The 27,994-nt window shown below is 42.0% G+C and overlaps 1 protein-coding gene across 4 annotated transcripts in view; it reads right to left on the bottom strand.

Moving 5' to 3' along the window:
• KCTD1 (potassium channel tetramerization domain containing 1) overlaps positions 1 to 27,994 on the bottom strand; it is a 183,987-nt gene that overhangs the window by 63,140 nt on the left and 92,853 nt on the right. The window contains exon 1 of one of the 4 annotated variants that reach the window (XM_025429264.3): positions 13,661 to 13,791. The exons of the other annotated variants lie outside the window; for them this stretch is intronic. The gene's annotated coding sequence lies outside the window, so the exon portion shown is untranslated. Of the gene's footprint in view, positions 1 to 13,660; positions 13,792 to 27,994 lie in introns of those variants that run through there. 4 annotated transcript variants of the gene reach the window in all.

The raw sequence follows: 27,994 nt of genomic DNA, 5'->3' as shown, positions 1-27,994 counted from the left end.
TAATGGAAACCCCAAACGAAAAGGTAGATCAACTAAAGTCAACAATAACTGCACTTAGCTTCCTCACCTATTACTAGTTGGAGAAGACGATTTGGATATTAGTATTCACTCAACCATTTATATACACTAAGACTCAAAATAAATCCCATCACTGGAATTATTTTATCTGCTAGTAATGGATTTGATATCTTGTTTCATATAGTTGGTATACAGAAATTAAAATGTTAAACAAATTAAGCAGTGATTACCATTTCTCTCTCCAAAGCTATATTAAGCTATATTCAGTTGCACTAATATAATTTAGTTGGATGATAATAAAGAAGGCAGTAGGAGATAGCAAGAAGTTTGCATACACGAAATGTAAAAAATAATTGTGGAGAGGGACTATAATGGTTGTAGGTAAAAGTCTATATATTTGGAGCCAGTTGCTGTCATTTGTTACTCTTAATTTATAAATCTGTAAGAAAGCATCAAAATCAATTCAATTCAGTCTTAATGAGATAGCTCTAGCAGGAGCCCATTCACTATACCTGTTCTAATTAGCATGAATATGTCCTCCATGTCAAATCTGACAATACATTTAACTAAATTAATGTTAATCCCATAACACAGGATCATATTTGAGTCAGCAGCTCTAAAACAGAATTTGCATATTGATATTTTGATAATGAAGAGCAAATGAGCTCAGGGCTGGAAAAGAACTGGATTGTGATTGTTTCCTCCAAAAGGGAGACTGAGACTCAAGGTGAGAAAGTGAGACTCAGAGGCTTGGTCAGGGCCCAGAGCTGAGAAGTGCCTGGAAAGCACAGCGTTGGTGCATGTGTGCACCCAGCTAGTCACCCCCCTGCCATCTCCTGAGAGACGCTGGGAGTCCTGCATCACCGTGTAAAACTAAATGGAAGTCAGATGATTTCCCACCTCAATTATTGATGATGAAGAGCATTTGTTAAGATTCCCAAACAGAAGACCTCAGGTACCCCCGTGGAGGTTATTAAGTATAATTCTTGCTTTTTAATTGCCAGTTAGGCTAAAATTACTACCTCTTCAAGATTTATATGAAGATAATTTGGAGATTTAGTTTGGGGTGGATGTCAACACAGACACTAACTGACCCTAATTCACATGTATTCCAAAAGTAATATGAAGGATAAGAGAGGAGAAAAATATGACAAATTAGAACCCAAACAACCAAAAACTAAAGGAGCTGCTGGAAAGACGCTGTCAGCTAATTCCCTACCTTAGCTCTAAAATGTTCAGTATGTCCCTCACAAAAAACTAGGATGATTAACTTTCAATTTATGCCTAGAAACATGTACTCCAGCCTGGCTGGCACTAGAGATATTGACATGGGTAAGAACAGTCCCACTTTGAACTGGCATGACTTTAAAACATCTCAGTGTTGGGCTGGCATCTCTCCTGTTTTCATTTCCCAAAAGCTGGAAGCATGGGGAGCTGGATTTGAGTGCTCCTGCCCAAGCCAGCGGCCCCACATTGCTAAACCTTCTCTGCCATAAAATGTGGAGGCTGAACTCCTTCAGGAGAGTACCCACATTTGTTCATGTGAGACCCTTCTCTTTTCAGAGGAAAGCTTACACTTTAGTGGCAGTGTGCTGGGGAAGGGGTGAAGGAAGGGGTCAGGCCCGCTGCTCCCTAGAGGAGGGTGAATGATCCAGGACCCTGAAGAGTGACGAGCTCAGGCCTGGATTATCACCCAGGGGCTCCAGCCTCTGAGTCCACTAACAACAGCAATGATAGGTAACGTTTTGTGGGTCCTTCTGGCATGCTGGACCCCAGTCACATTCAACTCTTGAAATGCACTCTTTTAATCTTTCCAATGACCTGCAATATTTCACTAAAATTACCATTACACCATGCTCTGAAGCTCTGATCGTGGCAAAAGTTCACCTTCCCTCAACTAAACCCATTCTTCAGGTGGCAGTAATCAACAATTTTAAAAAAACAAGTGAAAAAACTTCCTTTTATTAAATGGCGAAGAGTGCTTACCCCATAAGACTAATCTCAGGATTTAATGAGGATATGAGGTATCTAATATAGGGCCATGATGGGCATAGTAAGGAAATAAATGTGGGGTTTTTTTTAAGTCTATCATGATTGTGCTCCATCTAGCTACAGCATTTCTTTTAAGATTATATTTATTTTTTATTTTTTTTAAGTTTTATTTATTTATGATAGTCACAGAGAGAGAGAGAGAGAGAGAGAGGCAGAGACACAGGCAGAGGGAGAAGCAGGCTCCATGCACCAGGAGCCCGACGTGGGACTTGATCCTGGGTCTCCAGGATCGCGCCCTGGGCCAAAGGCAGGCGCCAAACCGCTGTGCCACCCAGGGATCCCAAGATTATATTTATTTGAAAGAGAGAAAGCCAAAGACAAGCATGAGTGGCAAGCATGAGTGGAGGGGGTTGGGAGCAGAGGGAGAGGAGAAGCAGACTTTCCTCTGAGCAGGGAGTCTGATATGGGACTCAATCCCAGGACTCTGGAATCATGACCTGAGCTGAAGGCAGACGCTTTACTGACTGAGCCACCTAGGCACCCTAGCTACAAAATTTTAAGGGCCAGATTTATTACATTAAAAACTTCTCTGCTAGATGACTGTGGATTAATGATTCACTTTAAAAGCAGACACAGGCAAAAAAAAAAAAAAAAAAAAAAAAAAACTAGCACAGATTACATATACTATATACTTTCATTTCTATGAAATGTTAGCAAAGGTACTTATAACTAGTCTACAGTGGTAGGAAGCAGATTATTTATTTATTTATTTATTTATTTATTTATTTATTTATTTATAGTGCACGTGGCTGGGGTGGGGTTGGGGGTGTAGGGGAGGGGAGGGAGAAACAGAGAGAGAAGGTAAGAGAAACTCAAGCGGACTCCCTGCTGAGTGTGGAGCCCAATGCGGGGCACTTGATCTCATAACCCCGGACTGTGATTGTTTCCCCCAAAAGGGAGAACTGAGCAGAAACTGAGAATCAGTTGATCTTAGTTTCCACAGGCACCCGGGAGATAACTTGTATCCTGACTGAGGGGGTGGATACATAGGTATATACACTTGTTAAAACTCACTGAATTGTACACTTAAAATTGATTCACTTTGTTGTATGTAAATTATCTCAATAAAAGTGATTGAGGAAAAGGGTAGTTCCAAGGTAAAAAAGCAAGCACAAAATTCTACAACTGGATGTTTAACCAAGTCTCTTTTCTTGCATGCTCTCATTGGGACTTACTAAATCACTATTGTGGGCTGAACTGTGTTCCTCAAATATTCTTTTGTTGAAGTCCTAACCTCTGGTACCTCAGAATGTGACCTTATTTGGAGAGGATCATTGCAGATATAATTTGTTAAGATGAGGTTATAATGGAGTAGGGTGCACCTTAATCCAATATGACTGGATTGTGTCATATAGGACTTGTATTCTTACAAAAAGGAGAAACCTGCACATGGGAAGAATGTTATGTGACCATGAAGGCAGAGATCAGGGTGATGCTTCTACAAGCCAAGGACTGCCAGAGATGGCCAGCAAACCACTGGGAGCAAGGACAGGCGAACAGATACTCTCTCACAGCTCTCAGAAGGAGCCAAATCAGCTGACACCCTGATCTTGGATTTCTGGCCTCTGGGACTGTGAAACAATAAATTTCTGTCTTTAAAGCCACTTAGTCTGTGGTACTTTCTTATCGGTAGCCCTAGGAAACTAATACAAAAGAGTTCATCTTTTTTCCTTCAGTTACATTAGGACTGGACAGTTTAGCCAACTATAATTTTTTCAAGTTTCCCATTAATCAATTCTTGAGGACATCTATCCCCAAGACAGAGTCCATCAAACTTTGCTGAACTCTGTGGAACTCATGAAGTAACAATAAATGTATTTTCTAAACACTTACCGTGTGCCAGATACTGTGCCAAGTGCTTTGTGAGCCAACTCATTTAATCCCTGCCACGATCGTAAAGAATTAATATAACATCATTTTCAAAGAGAGAGAAACTGAGGTTTATAGAGGTTAACTAATCAGACCAAGTCACAATGCCCGTAAGTGGCCAAGACCTAAAGTAGATTTCAGGCATTTCCTGCAGTGCCATGTATGCTGCTCCATGAATCTGAAAACAGCATTAGTGGCTGAAAGCCATGTGTATAACTTTTACAGTTTCTGTATTAGAGCTAAAATTATTTTAAAGAATACAAGTAAATTTACGGGTATGTATTTTTTTAAAAGCTCCTCAAAAATTGTACTTTTTTCTTTCTTTTCTTTTTTTTAAAGATTTTATTTTATTATTTATTCATGAGAGACAGAGAGAGAGAGAGAGGCAGAGACACAGGCAGAGGGAGAAGCAGGCTCATGCAGGGAGCCTGATGTGGGACTCGATCCCGGGACTCCAGGATCATGCCCTGGGCTGAAGGTAGGTGCTAAACCGCTGAGCCACCCAGGGATTCCCTACTTTTTTCATAGTAATATCACAGCCTTGTGTTTCCTAAAATATTGTGAGAAGCAGTAGTGAGAGATATTATCAGGTGGGGGAAGATGGCAAGTTAATGATCAAATAAATATATGAAACATCAAGGTAAACAGATTTCTTTATTTGGGCTTCCAACTTGATGGGACTGTACCCTAAATTTACCTGACTGGGAACCCTATGTTTTTATTTTATTTTTTATTTTCTTAAAGGTTTATTTATTTTAGAGAGAGAGAGAGACAGAGCATAAGAGCAGAGTGAGGGGCAGAGGGAGAGAGAGAGAGAGAAATCTCAAGCCGACTCTCCCCTGAACACAGAACCGGACTTGAGGCTTGATCCTAGGACCCTGAGATCATGACCTGAGCCGAAATCAAGAGTTGGATGCTTAACTGACTGAGCCACCCAGGTGACCCAATGTTTTTATTTTTTTCAGAGGGGGGGAGGGGCGGAGGGAGAGGGAAAGAGCATCTTAAGCAGGCTCCACACCTAGCACAGAGTCTGAAGCAGGGTTAGCTCAATCTCATGATTCTGAGCTCATGACCTGAGCCAAAATCAAGAGCTGGATGCTTAACCAACTGAACCACCTAGGTGCCCCACCTCTATGTTTTTAGACACCTATTATTGCAGGACTTGTGTTTCCCCTCACTTTGGGGAAAGTCAATGGTGTACAATGATTTACTCTCTGTTTATACTAGCCATGGATTTATTTGCCTATTACAAGACTCAACAGTTTCATTCTAGAATATGGATAGTAATCAAAGTTTCACTATCTCAAAGGGTTGCTGCAAGGGTTAAATTAGGCAATATCCATGAAAGGACATTAAAATGGAAAAAAATCATAAACCTAAGGCAAGTTTTGTGTAGTTCTGTGAAAAATCTTACTGTTTAACACAGTTTTTGAGTTTGGAAAAATAGTGGTGGGGAGCTTCCTTTAATCTGTTGACTACTCTCTGCTCATTTAAGAAAAGCTTCTAGCATTTTGGAAAATGCAACTCATGTTGCAAGGATTAAAGTTTAGGTGATCAAACACTGGCTGTCGCCATTCAGAACCACTCCCGGGTCCCAGAGTCTGGACACACTCACCAGAAAACCCTGCCAGTACTAGTGGCTTCAAGCAGAGAACAGATTGCAACCTGCAGTTCAGGAACACCCTGAACCAAAAGGATTCAGTCCAGGAGTGGCTCTGGGGTGGGGTAGTGAGGTGTCAACTAAGGAGCTTCTCAGCTGTGACCCAGGGCTTCTAATGCAAATGCCTTGAGACTACAAGCTTGGGCATCCAGCCCCTGCCCATTCAGGAGGTGCATCCAGGAACCCACCTGGAGCTGAAGTGCTCACTCTGACAACTAGAGTAGGATGCTGGCCGCCTCCCCTGCACAGACTGTCTGCTTTCCATCAGAGGGGCCTGCCTGCTGACTGGGGACAGTTCCCAGGACCACAGATGACCACCCTCACTCCTGGCCTCATCTGCTTACCAGGGATGCCAAGATGAAGACACCCACAAGCAACCCAATCACTTTCAGGCTTCAGTGAGAGAAGAAAAGATTCCAAAGGATTCCCCTAGAGTATATACAATGAGAATACTCAAGGTCCCATTTTATTTCCAAAACATTCTCTCTACAGACAGAATTGGCTTCATTTAATAGTACATATGATTTTTAATTTTCCCTTAGCAAGGATCTATACTATTTGCAAGTCCCCAAATTCACTCGTGCTCAGAGATCGATATCCTCGTGACATCCCATCTTCTATGCTGTCCTATTCTTACCAAACCTTGGGGCAGCTACCATATACTCAAGGATTTAAGAACATTCTGCCTTCCAAAAATCATAAGGAATGCATGCAAAGTATCTGAATATGTATACTGAATGTTTGAATCCATAAGCATTCATCAGAAAATGTAACAGTGGTTGTCTCTAGGGAGTCAAAAGTAGAGGCAAGGTTCCTTTTAATGGTATATTCAAATTTTTTTTAACATGCATGTGTTAAATTAGAAAATATTTTCAAATCAGAAAAATCTGGGACACCTGGGTAGCTCCAGTTGGGCATCCAATTCTCAATTTTGGCTTGGGTCATGGATCACGGCCTGCAATGGGCTCCCTGGTGGACATGGATTCTGCTTCTTAGGATTCATTCTCATTCTCTCTCTCTCTCCCTCTCCCTCTTCCCCTCCTCCCAGCTCCTGCATGTGAACTTGAGCTCTCTGTCGTCGCTCAACAGAAAAGAAAAATCTAAAGGCACAAAACCACATATGCCCTTCCAGGGCTCTTTGTTACAGCCACAACTTTTATTCCTCCTCTGACACAATGCCTTGATTACACTGCCTGGTAAACTGCACTCAAAAAGGTCCTCTAGAAAGAATGCTAAATATCAAGGGTTCATGCCCCTAAAATCTCTCCCAGAAAACCCAGCCAATACCAGCCAACAATCTCCAGCACTTTCCTTTGATGAGTCCAGCAAAGGGCAGAATTATCCAAACACCAACCTGAAAAATCTTGGCTTATTTCTGGTGGCACCTGGCTGGTTCAGGCAGTTAACTGTCCGACTCCTGATTTCAGCTCAGGTCATGATCTCAGGGTTTTGAGATCCAGCCCCATATTGGCGTGGAGTCTTGCTCCTGCCTCTCTCGCTGTTCCTCCCTGTGCAAATGTAGGGGCGCTTTCTCTCTTAAATAAAATAAATAAATAAATAAATAATAAAAATCTTTAAAAAAAAATCTTGGCTTATTTTTGGTAATGAAACTCTTTTTCTACCAGTAAGGGTGTCTCAGAAGGCCTAAGGGGTTAAGAGGAAGATACCTGCACTGGGTGCTTCAGCACACCAGGACTGTGCTAGGTGTGGTACACATGCCCCTCTGTGAGGCAGGGCTGCCAGTACTGTTAAAATGTAGTTAAGAGATTAAGGCAACCTGCTTCAGGCTTCAGACAAACTCTAACACACTAGGTCTGGTATGTCCTGTGATCTGCTTTGTGTCTGGAGCTGAATTCTGGGATATGATTCCCTGGTATGAGCTAGTGTCCCAACTCCCCACTGCCCTCCGTGAGGTCCGACCAACTGGTCTACCTCATTCCCTTCTCTGAACCCCAGAGTTCCACTGAACTGGCTTGGTATTTCCCAAAGATTTTCCAAAACTTTTGCAGGAGCTGTTCCCTCTGCCTGGATTGCTCTTCCCAGGGTGGGCCCCTTCATGCCTTGAGACTTCTTTCCAGAAGGCCACATCTAAGCAGCCCCACTCCCCCAAACCACCTGTCATGTCCCTGTGTTTCCATTCTCTGTAGAACACTTACTACTATACAATATTTCCTTGTTATTACCTATTTCCCTTTTGTCCCTGTCATTCATTCTTCCTGGAATGTAAACTCCAGAAGGCCTGGGCCCTTGTCAGTTTGCGGGACAGCACCTTTTCCAGGGCATACACAGCACCTGGGGTGGGTGTTTAAGGGAGAGATAGGCAAATTATTTAGATATCTCTAAGCCCCTACCCTCAGGGCTCAGCCTTCAGTTTACACAATCCTGTGGGGCAGGAGACCAGTCTTTACCAGCAATTAACCCTGAGTGGGGAAAAAAAAAATCTGAAAATGCACAAAATTGTGAGAAGAGACCAGCAAGGAGGCATCCCTGCCTTGACATTTGCCGGTACCTGGGAAGGAAGGAGATGTTGTCTCAAATGCACCCACAAACCTCCCTGGACTTCAATTCATGAACTTCAGGAAATCTGGGGCATCCTTCCAGCTCTGTGAGGCTGTGGTCTACATCCGTGTTCTGAACAGTGGGACACACATCACTGTGGAGATGCAGGGTTATTTCAGGTGGTACCCGGACGACTACTTTGTCGTTTCTAAATAGTTACAAGTGTTTTTTAGTAAGTATTAGAAAATATAGCCAGCACATCAAACCTGTGATTTCATGCCTACTTTCATTTGGGATGAGGGTAAAAACAGTCAATAGATAAATACTAGGTAAATACGAATACTGGTGAAATGAGAAAAAAGGTGCACGGTGAAGTCCAGAAAGGGGTGCCTGCTTTACTCCTGTCTCCGCCAAGGCATCCAGAAGGACTCCGAAAAGGAGGATAAAGGCTTGGTAATGGGGAACACTAGGTGTGGGTAAAGCTGATGTGGAAGGTGGCCCTTCCCAGAAGAATTGGTCTTTTCAATCCGACCTACCCCACACCTTTAAGGGATCTTTCCCAACCACTTTCAAACAGGAGAGTTTACAATGGCCAGTTTCCCTGGCTTTAAAGCAACCTATTTTCGTATTTTCGGTAGGGAGTAGCTGTGAGTAAACAGCAAAGTCTAGAATGCTAATGATTTAACCCCTTAATCCCCAAACTACCTTTCTCCGTCTTTCTTTTAAAGTCCCTGCTGAGAACACTGTTGTTAGTACCTTTAAGAGCCACAGCTTTCCCTTCTCGGCTCTTTAGGAACAGAAATCTACTCTGCAACACCCAGGAGGGGGCCAAATACAAATACAAAGAACACAGGCTCAGCTGACTGCCCCGCAGGGATTTGGGAGGCAAGGGTCAAGGGCGGGTCTGCTTCCCCTCCAGCCCTCTGCCAAAGAAGAAAAGAAAAAAAAAAGCTTCTGTTGAAATGTTAACTACAGAGAGTTTAAATGGGGGGTGGGGAGGAAGGAATACTGACGGAGAGAGGAAAAAAGCTGGAATTAGACTTCTTATTGCTTTAAAGTTGTAATTCCAGGTCAGTGGCTGAATTTTTCTGTTGTATACAAAAGTGCTTAAATCAAATCAAAGTTGTTATTATCAGGGTTCTATCGAGATCTTCAGAAAGGAGGAAGGTGAAAAACAAATTTTTATGTTTACTATGGAAGAGGATTACTGCAAGCAAACAAGTACAGAAATCGAGGGGAGGGGGGCACCTGGGTGGCTCAGTGGTTGGGCATCTGCCTTCCCCGGAGTCCTGGGATCAAGTCCCACATCAGGCTCCTCACGGAGAGCCTGCTTCTCTCCTTATGTCTCTGCCTCTCCCTCTCCCTCTCTCTCTCTCTCTGTCTTTCATGAATAAATAAACGAAATCTAAAACAACAACAACAACAACAACAAAAACCAGAAAGGAAGAAATAGAGGGGAGGGGGAGACGAACAGGTGAAGCACAGAGGGTTTTTAGGGCAGTGAAAGTACTCTGTGTGATACAACAGGGTGGAAGCATGTCCCTGTAGAATGTGGAACCCCAAGAATAAACACAAATGTAAAATAAGGGAGTTTGGGTGCCAAGGAGGTATCATTGTGGGCGTCATCAATTGTAACAACGTATCATTGGGGTACGGGGAGGTTGGCTGTCGGGGTATGCTACTTAGGGCCAGGCTGTATATGGGTACTTTCTGGATTTTCTGCTTAATTTTGTTGGGAACCCAAAACTGCTCTAGAAAATAAAGTTTATTAAGAAAAAAATAAGTTGAAAAAATTATACTTGCTGCAAAAAACTATTTTCTTTTCTCCCAGAAAATTAAAGCCCTTTTCTTTGAGCATCTACTTTATTCAGGCCCAATTCAGACTGGAGTCTAAAAATTGTCTCTGCATACCTGCAGGATACTTAAAATCCATTAAGGTGAATGCTAATGAATTCCCCAAAACTCAAGACCCAGTCAGTTGGGTGTATACAAGGCAACGCATAAGTTGCCTCCCTGGTCTGAGAAACATTTTCATACAGTGTTTCTATTTTATCTTAGCATTTCTTTCAATAAAGTAGGGCTCTATCTTGAACTGGATCTTCTGCTTTGTCAATTACTCCACTCAAATACAAAAGATAAAAGATGTTCATATTCTGCTAGGTGAATGAGGGCTGTCCTTTAAGTGGGGAGATGCATCCCCTCACTGACAAGGAGTTCAGACTCTTCAGGGAGCACGCTGGGGGGCTGGCAGAGGAGGGGTCTCTGAGTGCTAGTGTGGGAGGTAGGCTACTGTGTCGTAGTAGTCTAACCTGGGTCAGTCTCTTTCATCGGGGATTTTAGAAAAGCACATAAAAGAATTAACAAAACAACCCAAAGCCAGCCATGCCACCCATCCTCTGGATCTTGCCACCCTGCAGGCCCTCTTGCTCCCTACGGACTCCTTTCCATCAACATGTAAACATGTTTGGGTCTCTTCCATCTTAAAAAACATACAAAATTGGGCAGCCCGGGTAGCTCAGCTGTTTAGCGCTGCCTCCAGCCCAGGGCCTGATCCTGGAGACCCTGGATCGAGTCCCACATCGGGCTCCCCTTGCATGGAGCCTGCTTCTCCCTCTGCCTCTCTCTCTCTCAGTCTGGGTCTCTCATGAATAAATAAATAAAATCTTTTAAAAAAATACCAAATCTGTCCCTTCAACTCCAGTCCCAACTCTCCTGCAGTCAAGCAGAGAAGAGGTGGCTGGTTCTCTCTCTTGGCTTCTCACTGTACCCTCAGATCACTCAAGCATGTCTTCTGCTTGCCACCCACAAAACTACTCTGCTAAGACCACTAATGGGCTCCCTGTAGAGAAGCCAGAGCCGGACTCCCAGGTGCCATCTTATTTGAAATCTCAGCTGCATTAACAAAATCGACCACTCCACCAGCTCCTGATCCACTATGCCCTACAAGTTCCTTGGGGCTCCGTGCCAGCAACCCCTTCTCTGCTCTGCCTGGGAACATCTGAGTGTCTTGGGGATGCCTTCCCTCACTACAATTTCTTTCCACGCAACACAATCCACCCTAAGTGGCTTCAATTATTATCTATAAGCCAATGAACTTCCGAGTTTTGCCCTCCAGCCCAGACTTTTGCCAGACCTGTTATCTACCTCCTTATCCAACATTCCCACTTGGTTATCCCAGGAGCCTCTCAGATTCAATATCTCCAAAGCACAATTCCCCCTTCTATTCCCAGGGCTCCTTTGGCAGCAAGTGGGCCCTCTTCTGACACACAGCAGCAGCACAGAACCACCGTTTGCCTCGTCTATTACCTGAACTCCTCCTGCCTCACCCACGCCAGTCTCGACGCCCGTGGATTCGATTCTACCTCTCATCAAATATTACAAAATCACCTGCTGCTTCTCTTCTCTTCACAAAATCACCTACTGTAGTAGCTACACCACTATAACCATCTCATAGCTCTTAGGCATCAACACCTTGGTCCACCTTTGTTCTACTTTCTCTGCAATCCATGGTCCACATCTTAATTGGAGAGAACTTGTTTAAAAAAAAAAAAAGTAAGTTGGACTGTGTCCTCCTTTGCTTAAAACATATCCAATAACTAACTGTCCAGGCCATAGAAGAGGTCTGAAACCTTTAACATGGCCTAGACATAAGGGCCTTGTTGAGAATGCTCTAGCTTTCTCTCTCACCACCTTGCCATCACTCTCTATGCTCAAAGCCCACATTTCCTTTCAGTCCCGGGATATTCTGGGATGTTCCATGCTCTTTCCTGCCTCACGGCCTTTGCACATGCATTTCCATCTCTCAGATCAAAATCCTTCTTCCCTTCTCTATTCTCTCTGAACCCCCTTGAAGTGAAAATAAAGAGTAAAGGCTAAAGAACAACCAAGAGTTAACAGACCAGTGGGGAAAAAAAGTACTAAGGAAAAGGAAAAACAGACAGGTGGGTTTATATCTTTTTATTAACTGTACTTGATCCTCTCAGACCATTCTTTAAATTTAAAAGAAACTATAACCCAAGGAGGTTGTGCCTAAAACCAGAACAGACACAAATTCCCCAATGATATTAAAGAACCTTGAGAGGACTGATTTTATTTTCTGTAGCTGTGGACAATCAAAAAAGGCATCTGGAATCCATGAGCAAATCTCATAAAAGTAAAATGGGGTTAGCGGCAACAGTCGATATTTCCTAACACGATATATGTATGACATGTCTTAATAGAATTAACACTATGAAAGCAAAAAAAAAAAAAAAACAAAAAAAAAAAAACACTAAATAACCACAAAACCCAAGGTAGCTAGCCCAGACAGCAAAACACAGATCAAAAGTGAACAGATTTCTTCTCCCTAAACCCAAACTAAAACACTGCCCCCGTAAAGTTGGAGTTCCCTGAGAAATTCTACATTTTATACTCTCAACTCTATAATGTGAGCAAATACAATAGATTGCATGATTCTGTGAAATCAAATGTGTGCCTTTGTAAAAGCGTTTCTCTTAGCTGTTATGGGGGGTTGGAGCTTGAGCCTGGGAGAAACAGGGGAAATGAGGGAGATGGGGAAAGGATAAAAGGAAAGACAAGACAGTCTGAGTAGGCCTGTAGGAGAGAGGGGAACACTGGTCCCTACTTAAAACACAGAGGAAGAGGCTGATGTCTAGGTCTGGTGACCTCGGCAAAGTCCATCTTAGTCCCTCCCTCGTCCCCAGAGTGCACAACCTTGCTGATCAGACCCACACATCTGTGAGGACAGCCCTGCTCCTACCACCAGTTACCCTGGGTGGTGAGTCATTTGGGTATAAGGGATTCCCATGGTGTGCCAAGAAATCAATAAAAGAGAGCAAATTAAATTTGGAACATATGAAACAGAACTTGTCCTAATCTCCAGGGTCACTGTCTTAACCATCTGATGCTCAGAGCATAGCATGGTGGAGGCACACGGTAGATGTGCAAGAAATGTTTAAGGAAAAGTAGGTCTGTTTTCTAATGTGTAATTGGAGGGATGTGTTGTTTCTAACCTGCACAGCTAAAGAATTCATTTTCATTTCTTCAAATGAAGGTGAAATATTTAAATCCTTTCTGCTCAAAGCTATGAAGGCAAAGATTATTAATTAACCTTAAAATGTTCACATAAAACAGTTTCATTCATTTCTACGAATGTTTTTGAGCACATAAAATGTGCCATCCACTATACCAGGTGTGGTAAATAATACAGCAATGAGTGAAAAGGCAATGTCCCAGGAATGGACGTTATCGAAAGAGTAAAACAAATAAAAATTATGAAAATATTAACTCTCACTTTTAAAAGTATTCAACCATTAGTATTTGAAGGGCTACTCTGCATATGGCAAATAAAGATAAAATAACCCGAAATCAATTAGAAAATTTCAACCACAGGTTGAAATACAGTTAAGTCAGATACATGACTTTCTTTATACATCATGTTAGGTTGAATATTGTAAAAAAAAGATATATATATATATACACATACTTAAAACACATAAATCCCCAAAACAGAAATGGCAACAGACACGATCAGTATGCCAAGGTATGTTTAAACAGACCAACCTGATACTGGAATTCACATCAAAGAGTAATGAAGGCTCTAAAAGAAAATTTCCCTCAGTGCATTTAAACTGCGATCTAATTTATAAACATGCGATTTGTAAAAATTTGATTTGCAGACATTCTTGCCAGGATAGGATAGTAGGAAGGGATTAAGGGGAAGGAAGTCTAAAGGTCACCTGACCAGGTGTTCCTGTAATAGTTGGCTTATTGAGAAGGGCTTCTCGTAAATTGGTTTAGGTGAGTTAGCTGATTAACAGCCAGTGAGGTTAGGACACAGTTTAGTTTAACCAGCAGCTGTGCCAGCTCATCTCTCATTCTCAGGTGCTAATCCCAGGATTCCTTAGCATCACAAATATGGACTAAGGCTTTAACAAACAAGCGCCCACCTGTGTTAATATTTTCTTTTGATTCCATCCATAACACCTAAGCTGCTTTCTTTTGCAGGATGGGGAAAAAACACAGATTTCCTGACAGACCTATTTGGAGAGGAAGTCCAGGGGAGTGTGTACCCCAAAGAAGAAAGACCTTAGCCCCTCAGCAGCTAATGCTGCACTGGGTGGCGCGGAAGAACCATGCCCTACACAAGTATTAACTCAGTTAAGTCTGAAGCAATCATGTCGGAAAGGTTGCAAGTAATCTAGCAAGTGAGGAGACGGAGGCTCTGTGACCAGGAAAGAGATTCTGAGCCTGTAAATCAGGACTAATTCCTGACTCTAGCTCAGATTCTGCTACTCAATCTCTCTGGGCCTCCATTTCCTCACCCTACCTAACAAATTGAGGTGGTCAGAGGTGTTATGCCCTCTGAGCTCTTAAGAAATGAACCATGCTGACACCCGGGCTATAGCTTACTGTCCTGTCCTGTCCCTAATTATCTCGTTAGGGAAACTTCAAGTCTCGCTCATCCCACAGCAAGCATCTTAACCTGGAAGAATGATTGAGGCCAGTCACAGCTCCATCTGCCCTGGGTTCATGCCTCATCCATGATCAGGTTCACACAAGCAGCCAGTATGTGTGGTCTGCTTCTGTATGGGTGGGAGCCAACTGATGGAGGTGGGGGGGGATCAGAAGGAAGGAGTAGCCACCCAGTCACTTCGGTCTGCTAAAGATAGTTTCTTTAGTTTTAAAGTCACTCCCATTTGAATGCCAAGTCCACGAGAAATGAGACCTCTGTCTTGCTCTTCACTGGGTTGTCAGTGACTAGCACACACTAGGTGCTCAATAAATATGTATTGAATAAATGGACGAGTGAGAGACCCAGAATCCAGTCCTGAATTCACTATGGACTGTCTGTCCTTCCTGGGGCAGGCTATTAATCTCTTTGGCCTATAAGACTGTTGTGGGGATTAGATGGAATAATGAGCACTGAGTATTTACGGGAACATGTTGTTCATATATGTTAGCAATTTGATCGACCATGGGGATGAATTCTTCAGGAATGAGAGGCGTAGCCCTAACACCAAACAATGCACTCAATGCTAACGATCTAGTATATAACTTCATGACGTAGTGTTTACTGACTTCATTCCTAAACAAGTTGGTATAGATGAAATTAAGAGTAAAATGTGAATTATTTCATGATTTATGACAGTTGAGTATTTTATTTGTCAAGCAGGAAAAGAGAGTTAAGAAAATGACATAATCTCTCTCAAATTAGCACTTTAACACAAAGAGTGTCACTGTTCTATGTAATACATTGCCAGAAAGTTTCATACTCTTTATTGCATCTGGATGAGATCTTTTCTGGTTGTAAAGTGGCCACGAGAATGTTTTTTAAACTATTAAAAAAAAAAAAAAAACAGCGCTGCAATTTATCCTATGGTCATATGTATTATTTTTAAGACAGAAGTTTAAAAGATCCTATTTCTATATTCCATAGGATCAAGATACTTGTGTATTCAAACAAATTTAGAATATGCTTTACTGGTATCAGTATGTTCTCATGAAAAACTATAAAAGAAAAAAAAAAGAACACTATGAAAGAGATCAGTTTCTATAAACTCCATCCTTATAATTAGGAAAAAACAAATGGTGTGCTTTTTAATGAGATGGATAATTTTATTGAACACTGAGGACTTATACTGCCATATTTATGTCATTTCAACTTTGCTGCTTAAAACCTACTTAAAAGTTAGTCCAAAATTAATCCTTTAAACATTTTCTATAAAGTATGTTTAAATTTTCCTCTTCATAATATAAATAAGAGAATAAAAGCTTGAGAGTTTATTTTTATACTTCAGTGAATTACACACTGGCTCAAAAAGGAATATGTAGGTAGACTATAGTAACCACCTCCCTCTGAACTGTACAGGTTTTATGATGCACCATCTGGTAATCATTATTTTATTCTTAGCATAGATGTGGGTTCTCTAATTGGTTTTTTTTTTTTTTTTGCATGCTTACGTTCTTTCACCTGTGTTTATAAATATTTTGTGATTTTTTTGGAGGGGAGATCTTCAGTCTTAGCTTTAAAAGAGGATACTGAGGGGGCAGCTGGCTGGCTCACTTGGTATAGCACGTGACCCTTCATCTCAGGGTCCTAAGTTTGAGCCCCACAATGGGTGTGGAGATTATTTAAAAAATAAACTCTTGAGGTGCTTGGGTGGCTGAGTCGGTTAAATGTCTGACTCTTGATTTCAGCTCAGGTCTCGAACTTAGAGTTGTGAGTTCAAGTCCCACATGGGACTCCATACTGGGCGTGGAGCCTACTTTTTAAAAAAGTCTTAAAAAAGAGAACACTGAGGATCAACTATAAATTATAACCATCTCTCTACTTTTCCTCTAGCCTGTCAATAACCTCTAACCAACATAATTTTTAACAAAGAATTGTTATTGAGCCCATACTATGGGCTTTTACTACTCACAGTATTCCTATTATCTTCCTCTAACAGAAGAGAAACTAAGTAACTTGCCCAAGGCCATTCAGGGTAATTCTTCTCCTACCTCTAACTTGGTCTATCCTTTGGTTAGTCTGATTAGAACTGATACGGAGTGTTAAAGATTTGCTCCAAATTTCCTGTAAGACTGGAGGTAGCTTTGCTACTTACCTCCCCTTCCCTTTTCTTTTTTCCTGCATCTCTTCCTTGGTTTCCTTTTTGCTCCTGGGTCACCAAAGTGTCCTTTATCCCTGTTATTGGTTGTCACCAACAAATGGGCCACATGTCAGTCGCTGATACTTCCCTGAGATCTTCTTGCAGTATGAAGTCAGGTGACCCCAGACGGACAGAATCTGTCTCACTCGCCTGTTCCGGCTGGACAAGACCTGCCTGCCAAGAGCAGCGGCAAGGGAAAAGCCTCTGTGGGAAGGTCTGTTATCCCGTGCCAAGAGGTAAACCCTTGCCCCATAAAGCACCTTAGTATTATTAAACATTTTCTATTTGTCAGGCACTTTATAGTCATTTTTATTGTTCTTTTTACTAGTCATAACTCTGCATCAGAACTGGGCTCACTTTTTCTTTTAATTAAGTGGTCTGAGCAAATGGGAAAGAGTGAAGGACTTTGGGGCGGGGTGCAAGTCCTCAACCTCTGCAGAGAATAGCGAGAGGCCAGCAGAGCCCACAACCTGCCCCAGTAGCAGGCCTGACAGGGAGCCACCAGCCCTCAACCATCACACACAGGGCTCCACAGGAGGTCCCCAAATCAACCCAACTACAGCTTTCAGCCACTGTCGTCTTGACTGCGTGCTGACATTTGGAAGACTGGGCCATTCTATTTCACCCTAATCCAGAATGTTCCCTTTATTTTCCTGCAACTCCAAAAGCACAAAAATCACATTAACATTTTTTTAGTTTTGGGATCCCTGGGTGGCTCAGCAGTTCATTGCCTGCCTTCAGCTCAGGGTGTGGTCCTGGAGTCCCGGGATTGAGTCCCGCATCGGGCTCCCTGTGTGGAGCCTCCTTCTCCCTCTGCCTGTGTCTCTGCCTCTCTCTCTCTGTCTCATGAATAAATAAATAAAATCTTTAAAAAAAAATTCTTTTAGTTTTTAAAAGACACATCCAGGGGCTCCTGGGTGGCTCAGTCGGTTAACCATCTGCCTTCAGGTCGGGTCATGATCTCGAGGGCCTGGTCCTGGGATCAAGCCCCTCCACAGGCTGCCTCCTCAGTGAGGAGTCTGATTTTCCCTCTGCCCCCACCTCTCCCAACCCTTGCTCCTGCTGTCTCTCTCAAATAAATCTTTTTAAAAAGATAAAAAAAAAAAGACACATCCATGTGCACACTTGTGGTTCAGTGTCCTTTTACTTTTCTTCAGTGCTATGTACCTGCTGCACCACTTTTATAACTTTAGTTATAAATTATTCCCAAAAAAGTACCAGTGTAGAAGAGGTCTGGACCTGGGGTTGGAATCAGAACCTTATCTTTGCTCCTCCATAGCGAGGTGAACTTGAGAAAGTCTCTAACCTCTCTGAGGGTCAGTTTTTCTCACCTGCAGAATGGGTTTAAGGACCTATCCAACCCCTTCAGCTTGCTTGTGGGTAGACTATCACAGAACATGCCTCATGATCAGGGTTTATTCTCCATGTTCCTTGTCTGCCTTTGCCACAAGACTATGAGTGAGTCCTCTAAGGACAAGGACTTCATCTGTTTCCCACCATCTACCTAACCCAGTCCCTGACTCTAGAAAGCGCCCTTTGCAGCCTCCTTACAATGGAGTCCCATACAAGAGAGTCCTTTGCAAATGGTTAAAGCACTATTCACAAGTACCTCAGTATAACCAATTGTTCATAGTATGGTCCCACAGTCCTGAGATGTGAAAGAAATAATGCTGGGCACCAAAGGAGCCAGGATTCGTAGTGACTGGAAAAGCGATAATTAAAATGTAAACTATGAAAAAGTATCAGTTCTGAATTTCTTTGGGTTATTACACGAATACTTAACTTTAAAATACATGGTTTAACAACTGGGTGAACATTTAGAGGGGCTGATATGTGGTGAAATGTGGTACCTTCCTTCGTGCTGGGACATCTAAAATAGCCATGTTCTCAATGTGATAGCAAAGAAAAGGCTTAAATTTTGACAAGACAAGATTTTATTTTTTCCAAGTTTTCACATTCTCCTTATACACTTTCAGGATTTCAGTGTTTAGTCTTTCAGTTTCATTAGGCCATCTTCAGTCTCATTTCTTAGACAGTGATACATACCATTTACTCTCCAAGGTTTACTTGTGAATAGTAATTAAATGAGGCAAGACCTTCTTCCTCTCCCAACTAGTCCTTCCTTTTGACTTTACCTGGGTATTGCCATTCTGGTTTTTCTAGTGTCTTAACTATTTTTAAGTTATTCCTTACCTCCAAATTCCCACCTTGCACACAGTAAGTGCTCAATAAATGCTTTTTATAAATAAATGCTATTTTGAGAGTTTTTCTGTATTCTCCTTCACCTTGACTTTTTTCACTCATCTTCCAAAAGGTACTAAAGCATATCACTTAGATGGTAGTTAAATGCAAGGATGGAATCTATGACCCCATGATCCTCTTCATAAGTCCAAAAAAAAAAGCAATTAGAAAAACATACCTGGAAACTCATCACTCTTCTTTCCCCTTATGAGATGATCCAGAAAACATGAAATCACCAGCATTATGAATATCCCATCATTATATGTTGGCAAATTGAACTTAAATAAAAAATTTAAAAAAAAAAGAATATCCCATCATTTATTATAAAAAACTAACATGTAAATGAACACTGAGTTGGGAAGGAAAAGAAAACAAAGCTACCTCAATCAGTTTTCTAATATTCTGTTATACTTTTATTTAGTTCCATGTGTTTCTACAGCAACATGATTTTAAACTGCTACCTCAATCCAATGCAAAATAAACATCTGCACGTCTTTTCTTCCTGGAGTAAAAAACAATGAGATATTTGTTCATGACAGAAGAAGATATCTAAAATTTATTTAGATATAATTGTCAGAAAGAATGTCATAAAACAGAAGCCAACATTCCAGATGAGCTGGCTTACTAAAATTAACAGATATATTTATTAACTAACAGAATTAATACAATTCTAAAAGCCCACAAAAGTATCCCTATAAGGACTGTGGTGGCTGAATACTGAATAATTGAAGGGCAAACTAAATTAGGGGTAATGAATCCCTGCATCATCTTATCAATCATTTCTATTTTATAAGAGCACTTTGTCAAACTTAAAACACATCATAAGAGGTCATTAATTGGTCAGGAATACTGCATCAAAACACCACCAATTACCCTGATTTTGCTCTGTTCAAAACACGTATTATTACATCTCAACTTTAAGTGAAATGTCTATTGATTTATATAATCTCCAGGGCAGAAGTCAAGTTTTAGATTATAGTCCATTCATGCATTAAGGAAATGTGAATACCACAACATAGGATCTAGCCAAATATAAGCCCTACTTCTAGAATAATGGGAGTTATTACTATAACGACCTTCCTAATGCTGTCAAAACTCCTGGGTTTCGATCATTCCTGGAATCCTAAACCATTCCAAATAAAATTCAATCTCTTGTGAAAAGCTGTTGATCTCATTCTAAGCTAACTTTTGCAAATCTGATGGAGTCTGGGCATCAATTAAGCCCTTCGGGGAACTCTCCCTAACTCCTTCAGCACTTGAAAATTTCCAGGGCTTTGGAAAGAGAAATAGGAGCACTCTGCAGAATGAACCTACAAAGTGTAGTGATCAATCTTACCCGGGGCTACAGTGTATGCAAATCTTAAAAAGCAGAGGACAGAATAACAGGCTTTGGGGTAAAGCATCCACAGGGATGGGATGGGCTTTCTTTTTCCTTTTTTTTTTTTTTTAAGTTTTATTTATTTAAGTAATCTCTACAGCCCATGTGGGGCTCAAACTCATGACCCAAGATCAAGAGTCGCACTTTCTTCCGACTGGGTCCACCAAGCGCCCCAAAGGCTTTCTGAGGTAAGTGAGAGACAGGAGGGCCCTGGTGAGCCACAGTGCAAGAGGCTGCCTGGAGACTTCCTGGCTCCTAGGAGAGCAGAGCAACTGCTATCCGCAGGAGTGTAGGCATGCCCCATGAGAAGATACAGCAGAGGCCCCGCACAGCACCCACACAAGCTTTTCACCAGGGAAAACTGAAGTCTCAGACTGGGACTCTAACACCAAGATCAGCAGTTTTCCAAAAGTACGACATCCTGTGCCAAGATAACAAAATGATGGAAAGGCTTTCAGCACTTCTCAAATAGTAATTCCCTTTACACTGGTGACCCTGCAAGTAGGTGTGACCGTGTTCCCCCTGACCAAGGAGGAAAGGGAAATACAGGGAAACTCTGGGCAAGACCTGAAATGGTCCAGGGGGTCTGGCACTGGCATCTGTTCTTAACTGCTATAAGACGGGGCTTCTCAAGAGGCTACTGTAGTCTCCAGGTCCACAGAAGGCTGGGGGACCCCCACACAGTGAGAAAGAAGTACATATGCACTTGGAAATACTCTTGAATTCTCTGCTAATGACTGATTGATTTTTGCTTGATTGTAAAAAGTTCTCTCTTAAGTGGCTCTAGGAAAGCACCCAAGGTAGTAATAAGAATCCGATGGTATGTCACCTTCTCTTTGTTGGATTTTTCTATTGGTAAGAATTGTGGAATCAACAGATTATGGATTTAAAAGCAGAGATTTGGGGCACCTGGGTGGCTCAGTGGTTGAGTGTCTGCCTTTGGCTTCAGGGCATGATCCTGGGGCACTGGGATCGAGTTCCGCATCGGGCTCCCCACAGGAAGCATGCTTCTCCCTCTGCCTGTGTCTCTGCCTCTCTCCTTGGGTCTCTCATGAATAAATAAATAAAATCTAAAATATAAATAAATAAATAAATAAGCAAGCAAGCAAGCAAGCAAGCAGAGACTCCAGAATCAAACAGGTCTGGATCCAAATCCTGGCACAGTTACTTATCAGTTGTTAGACCTTAAACAGGTTAGTCAAGTACAGCTAAACCTTTGTCTCCTCCCTCAAAAATGGAAATGATAACCATAACTCCTCAAGGAACTGGATGAGGACCAGGTGAGACACCATGCGAACCAATGCTCAACAAGGTGGTCTGCACACAGAAATTGCCTGGGAATTATGTGAAAAGGCGAGAGCTGATTCAGGGATACAGAGTTGAGGGAGTCTGTATTTCTGACAAGGTCCCAAGTGATGCAGAGGCTGCCGGTCAGTAGGCCATGGTAAAAACAAAATAAAACAAAACAAAAAAACACAAACCTCTGTCTGTCTGTCTGGTGTGTCTGTCTTGGTCATTATAATGGCAACACACCACTTTATAACTACAGAATCAGTTAGAGGTTGTGACAGCTGACATCAAGACTCGGCAGGAAGGGGGTCTTGTTTGTCTCCCCAGACTGCGGTCCCAAAGGATGAGACCTTCACAGCCAAAGCAGGCCTCTCATTCACTCCTGCCTGGACTGGGTCCAACTGCTTACCTAGAACCTAGGCTAGGGAGCTGGGAATGCTGAAACAGTTCTCATTTCTAGGTTATATTCCTTCAAACTACCTGGCAAAAAACATAATGAGTTCAGGTATCATAACTCACCTGCAAGCTCAAGAAATTTGCCTTCAATACTTATTTCTCAGACCACAATAACAAAATGGGTTTTTTTTTCATGTGTCAAGTTTGTATACACATATGTGTGCATCTGTATCTGTATGAATGTATTATCCATGACCAGGCTGTCTAAATGGAGGGGGATGGAGAAATCAGAAATACCAAATAAATGTGTGTGTGTGTGTGTATACATACATACATATAGTGCATCTACTAGCTTGATCCATGGCATATGGTGCAAAGCACCCACATGGGACAGATGCTATAAGTAACAGTTCCATTTTTCTTCGGTGGGAGAGGAAGGGCAAGGGCTGAATGGTGAGACACCTGACTGAGCTGGGTGAACCTGCACTGGAGACGTGGTGTTAAACTAGAAAATGATGGGATCCCTGGGTGGCGCAGCAGTTTGGCTCCTGCCTTTGGCCCAGGGCGCGATCCTGGAGACCCAGGATCGAATCCCACGTCGGGTTCCCGGTGCATGGAGCCTGCTTCTCCCTCTGCCTATGTCTCTGCCTCTCTCTCTCTCTCTCTCTCTCTCTCTGTGACTATCATAAATAAATAAATAAAATTAAAAAAAAATAAACTAGAAAATGATGATTAAAAGCTTCCAAACTAGTCCTGACATTCTAATTTGGTGACCATATTACTCACAAAGGAAGTGCCATTCATCTCTGCCATCCTTCAGCATTCCTTTCTGAATTCCTCTCCTTTTTTTTTTTTTCTAGAAGCCTACAACCTGATGCTCTCTTAAATCTGTCAGCTCTTTCAGGTAGTACATTTTACCTTCCTTCCTCCCAGTTGGGATCAAAATACCCATCTTCCTGGGTTCACTGCCAGGTGATCAGGAGAAAGCAGTGGCTGGAGGTGTGAATTTGACGCTAGGCCCTCCCAGGAAAGGTATGCAGGTTAAAGGTGATTTTCAAATACCTACCTGGGGGGCGGGCTGGGGTGGAGGGGTGGGAGGCGGGGCATGGTCTGCTGATGGGGAGCTAAACAACTCTGGCGGGCTCCCGGTCCTCTTTCCTTCAGGGTTGCCCCACGTCCCTCAGCTTTCCAGGGTTATATACACGGACTCAATCAACATGGGAGCCCTTTACCATCCTCACACCGTTCCTCCAGTATGACGTGTGGAGGCCGAGACAATTAAGGCCATTCCACCTCAAGTTCAGCGTTAGCACAAGTACAGCCATCTCAGGCCCCTGTGCATAAGAGCTGAACTTTACCCTAGTTCAGTTACAGGAAAAACCACAGAACACCCTTGACAGAAAGTCCCATATCAGAATGAGAACAGAGCTTAACGCCCTTGAAAGCCCCATATCAGAATGAGAACAGAGCTTAACGCCCGTGGCAGGAAGTCCCATATCGGAATGAAAACAGAGCTTAAGAAATTCCTCCACCCCTTCTGGAAATCCCCTAGACCAGCCCATAAAAACCCAGCTGTAACCCACCTTGGGGTCCAAGTCCCTGCTCCGCTGTGTTGGGTATACTTGGACCCAAGCTCGATCTTGCTAATAAACCCTCGTGTGCTTGCATCGGTGTCGGCTCCTTGGTGGTTTCTCGGATTCGCAATCTTGGGCACAACATGAAGGGCACACTTTCCCTGCATCCTGCATATTAAACACCAAACTCATTGCCTGGAGAGCCAATTTGCAGGAATCACAGGTCTAAACAGGAATCACAGGTTTCAGAATGCAGTGGGTTTCCAGAAGGAAGCAGCCCCACAGCAAACCACTGTGACAAAACCTCTGACGAAACACTCAGACGCTCTGGACGTTCACAGTCTTATAAGAGATCTCCCACTTTGCTGTTTTTGAAAATTCGGTCATCCCATACTTGGACCAAGTTTAGGATAGGATGTGAACAATAAAAAAAAACAAAAAAATGAGTGACTAATAAAAATTTGCGGTCACATATAATGTTATCTTTTTTAGAGAGAAAGAACAGGCTCTGTCAGGTTGTTAAAAGTAGAAGTTGAGAGAAGTCTGAGTGTAAAGAAAGTTGAACAGAGGATGTAGAGAATTACCAAAAACCTACAACACGTCTCATTAGGTTTGGTCTCCTGTAGTACAGTGGATCTACTGTGGTCGGCTGTCTGGTTTCAAGCCGCAGGCATCTGGAAATATAGCCCTTGCTGTGGTAAGCTATCTCAACTGGCTTAAACACTCATTTATTTCTAGACTACGTAGAAACTCATTCCCAGTTATAAAGACCATTCAGAGCCCATCCTCTCTTGAAGAATAGCAGGCCAAGAGAAACTTTTACAAATCTGAAAACCCAACGAGCCTAAAATCGTACAGAACCTGAAACATTAAAAGTTCATCTGTTTCCACTGTGATGTGTGCGTATCACACAGTCACTCTAGTCTGAAGCCCACACTAACTTGCCCATCCTCTGCAAAGCCCCACTGAGGACTAAGGGCAAGGGCCAGATCCTACTCCTTTAGACAACACTTAGCAGGTCAACAGGGGCTCAATCAACAATGGTTGAATTCAGTGGCCTTACACCACCACTAGTGTTAAATAAAAAAGTTTGCCCATGCAATGTTTCAAATCTGAAAGGTACGTTTTCTTTAATTTTGCTTTATCAAGGACAATCGATATCCCTTCTTGGACCAACTAATTTCCTCTACCTTCTCTTTTTAAATTGTCCAGAGAAGTCTTTAAAAAGGCATCCTGACTAACTGGTATAATGCAGTGAAGGATCAATCAAGAGAAGTAAAAATGGGTCCCCAAAATAGAGTATTGTCAAATGAAAGACCCACAGATTACCAGCTTATAGGTTTGTTCCCAAGATTGTCAACATGGGCCACCATACCACAACTCCTATATCAATTTTGCTTTTCAAATGGCAGCTAAGACACCAAAAGGTCATCTTGAAACTGAACTTTTTATTAAATAACTGAAATGGGCCTAGGCCAAGGCAGAAACAGCCTCAGCATTCCCATGTGCAATGAGCAGTCCTATCTGAAGAAGGAGCTCTTATTTGCAAGAAGAGGATGGCCTTTTAGGTAACATTTGTTTTGGGGAGCCAGATTTTAAAATCAGGGTGACAACACAGATTTAAGTTTCAAATGAACGGGAGCCCCTTTCTCGTTCAGCAACATACTTCTTTTCCCGTTTCCTGGAGCAGATTTAATAGTGAGCTAATACACACGTGGGTTCATAGCAATTTAAAAGAATTTACTTGCATAATGACTGCGGTAATAATATATAAGAGTTAAAAATACAGATTTCTTTCCCAAAAGGACTGCTGCTAAACACTAAGGGCATCACCTTTTAACTTTCTTTATTTTGATCTGGTTTTAATAGTTAATGAGGCCCAAATCCTGCCAATGCAACTACCTGCCAAGTGGAAAATGGATTAATTTATAAAGATTCCTGGTACAAAAGCCAAAATAGTAGGTGCTCAATAACTGTTTCCTGAATGAATGAAAAAAGTTACATACTTAGGTTACTGACATTTAGTTTCTCCACCAATTTGAACGGGAGGGCAAATATTCCTGCAGTAGAAAAAGGAAGATAGCCATAAGCCAACATTCGAGAGCACGAAAAATACCAGTTTTATACAAGGCAGCTAATCCGAATAGCTCCAGATAACCATTACAAAAAAGTCTTGTTACAACAGCTTTGGCTGTTAAACCCACGACTCCCTTCATGTTTACTGAAGTTTGATTCCCTCTTTAAGAAAGAGAGTAAGTAGCCCTCCCAAATTAAAAACAAGACTTTGGCGATTATAAAATACATGTGTCCCCCCCCCCCCCATTGGTAGACAGATTGAATATACGCTCTCCCTTACCACAGTAAGCACCTGAACAATCACCGACCAATCACCGTTTTCCCTCCCGGTGCTATCAATATCTGACTTCTCAAAGGCAAGGCTCTACTGTGTGTGCCCCACAGAGAGGCTGCTTCAACTTTCAGCTGGGAAACTCTAAGGATGACTCTGGTCCCTAGAGAAGCCAATGAAACAGACACAGTAGTTGTGTACCACCAACTCCAGATTCTTCCCACTGCTTATTTCCTATGTGCAGAATTCCTTACAAGTATTTCTGGAAATAATCTGGGTAAAAGTCAAATAAGAGCAACTGAAGACACTTTTGTCACAAGCTTACGACTGTGTCTAAGTATATTTTAGGGAGCTGACTTTCACACTTTTTGTTTGGTGCTGGAGAGAGGCACAGTCTATAAAGCTTTAGCAACAAAACTATGATATTTAGGATCTAGACTCTTATTACATTCTTTTTGTGTAAGTGATAAAGACTAAAGTTAGAAATCTTGTTCTCCATCTAAGCTGAGGTATTATTCTCTGAGGCAGGAGAAATGCTGTATTTTCATGCAAGGAGGACAGCTCTGAAAATGTAGGATGGGCTATGCTAAAACCTTTTAAAATGTACCATGTGATCTCCAAGATTGCTAGGAAGCTCCACCAGTAACTGGATCATCTTAGGTCACACCAGCTATGCAGGAGGAGGGGAGACAAGAATTGCCCTTTGCTTTTAACAGCCATTCCAGAGAATTAAAGAGTGAACTTCTTAAAGCAACCATCACAACCATAACTCTCCCTCCTCAACTCCACAAAAGCCAGGAACTTCACATGAGTAAAAATCACAAATTCTATAATCGTTAATCCTTGAATGCATTCATTTTTCAACCAGTCCCACAAATGACACACTTAGTAACACGCTCCAGAAGTAAAAAAAGTAAATGCACTTAAAGTAACAGGCTCTTCATTCTTTGAGAAACCTGCCACGTTAAAAGAGAACCAGAGTATCAGGGTGCGTGTTATCAAGAAGTCTAGGATAATACGATCAACAGTGATTTCCATGCAATGCCACTTGATAAACCTGGCCAATATTAAGGTTAGACAGTCTATGTTTATAATTAAGTAACAATGACCGAAGCTCAAGGTACACACAGCACTTCCTGAAGATTAATGACCAGCAAGAGCAGTTGATGGCTTGAAGCCGTGCCTCAGGCCAGTAACCCCAGCCAGTCAACAATCCCAAGGAAATGCCATGGACCTCAAAAGTTCCAGTGATGTTAATAAATACAAGAGGAAAAAGTTTAATATCGGCTTTCTACATAAACCAAACATTCGTTTCATTCTTAGAATGCTCAGACTTCATAAAGTGAGTTCTACAGAAGTTACTAAAGAGTTTCCTTAAAACCTCTTAATGCTGATGGAAAAAACTTACTTTAACATAGATGAAAAGCTGACTTGACTATGGGCAAAAAGAACAACTTTTTGTAGTGTTTTAGCTAAAATAATGTTTGCATAATAACAATATAGCCAACATATGGACACTCAAATCTATATTTAACTTGAAACTATATTTATCTGACTGTAACTCGGAAAAGAATCAGTAGTCAGGTTTACAGAACTCATTTATCTCACTCGGTTGAAACAAGACTGTGACAGAGCAACTACATTCCTTAGGCCAAAACAAAACCCACTAAACAACTCCCGCCTCCACCTTTTGTGAATCTTGACTCTTGATTCTGTAGAACACTGATGTCAAGAAACCGGCAGACAGATGCCAATAGACAAACTGTTTCATTATTATTCCAAGCAGATATATACTTTAGTAAACTTTCTCAGGCTTTTAACTCTTAATTCATCATGTGTGACTCTAAACCAGGATTATTTTAAGGGTCTTACTTTACAAGAAGGTGAATATTTACTTTTGCTTTCAAGGAAAAAGCAAACCCAACTTCTCCCAAAGAAGAATTCTCCTCTGTAGCCTTACAACTCCATAAAACCACCTCCTGATCTGTCGGAAATGTACCCCTGCCACACACTAGAAGC

Source organism: Canis lupus, chromosome 7, assembly GCF_003254725.2.
Source record: "Canis lupus dingo isolate Sandy chromosome 7, ASM325472v2, whole genome shotgun sequence".
NCBI classification, from domain to species: Eukaryota; Metazoa; Chordata; class Mammalia; order Carnivora; family Canidae; genus Canis; species Canis lupus.
Note: the sequence above shows the minus strand (reverse complement) of the source record. Positions and strands in the feature narration are given on the sequence as shown.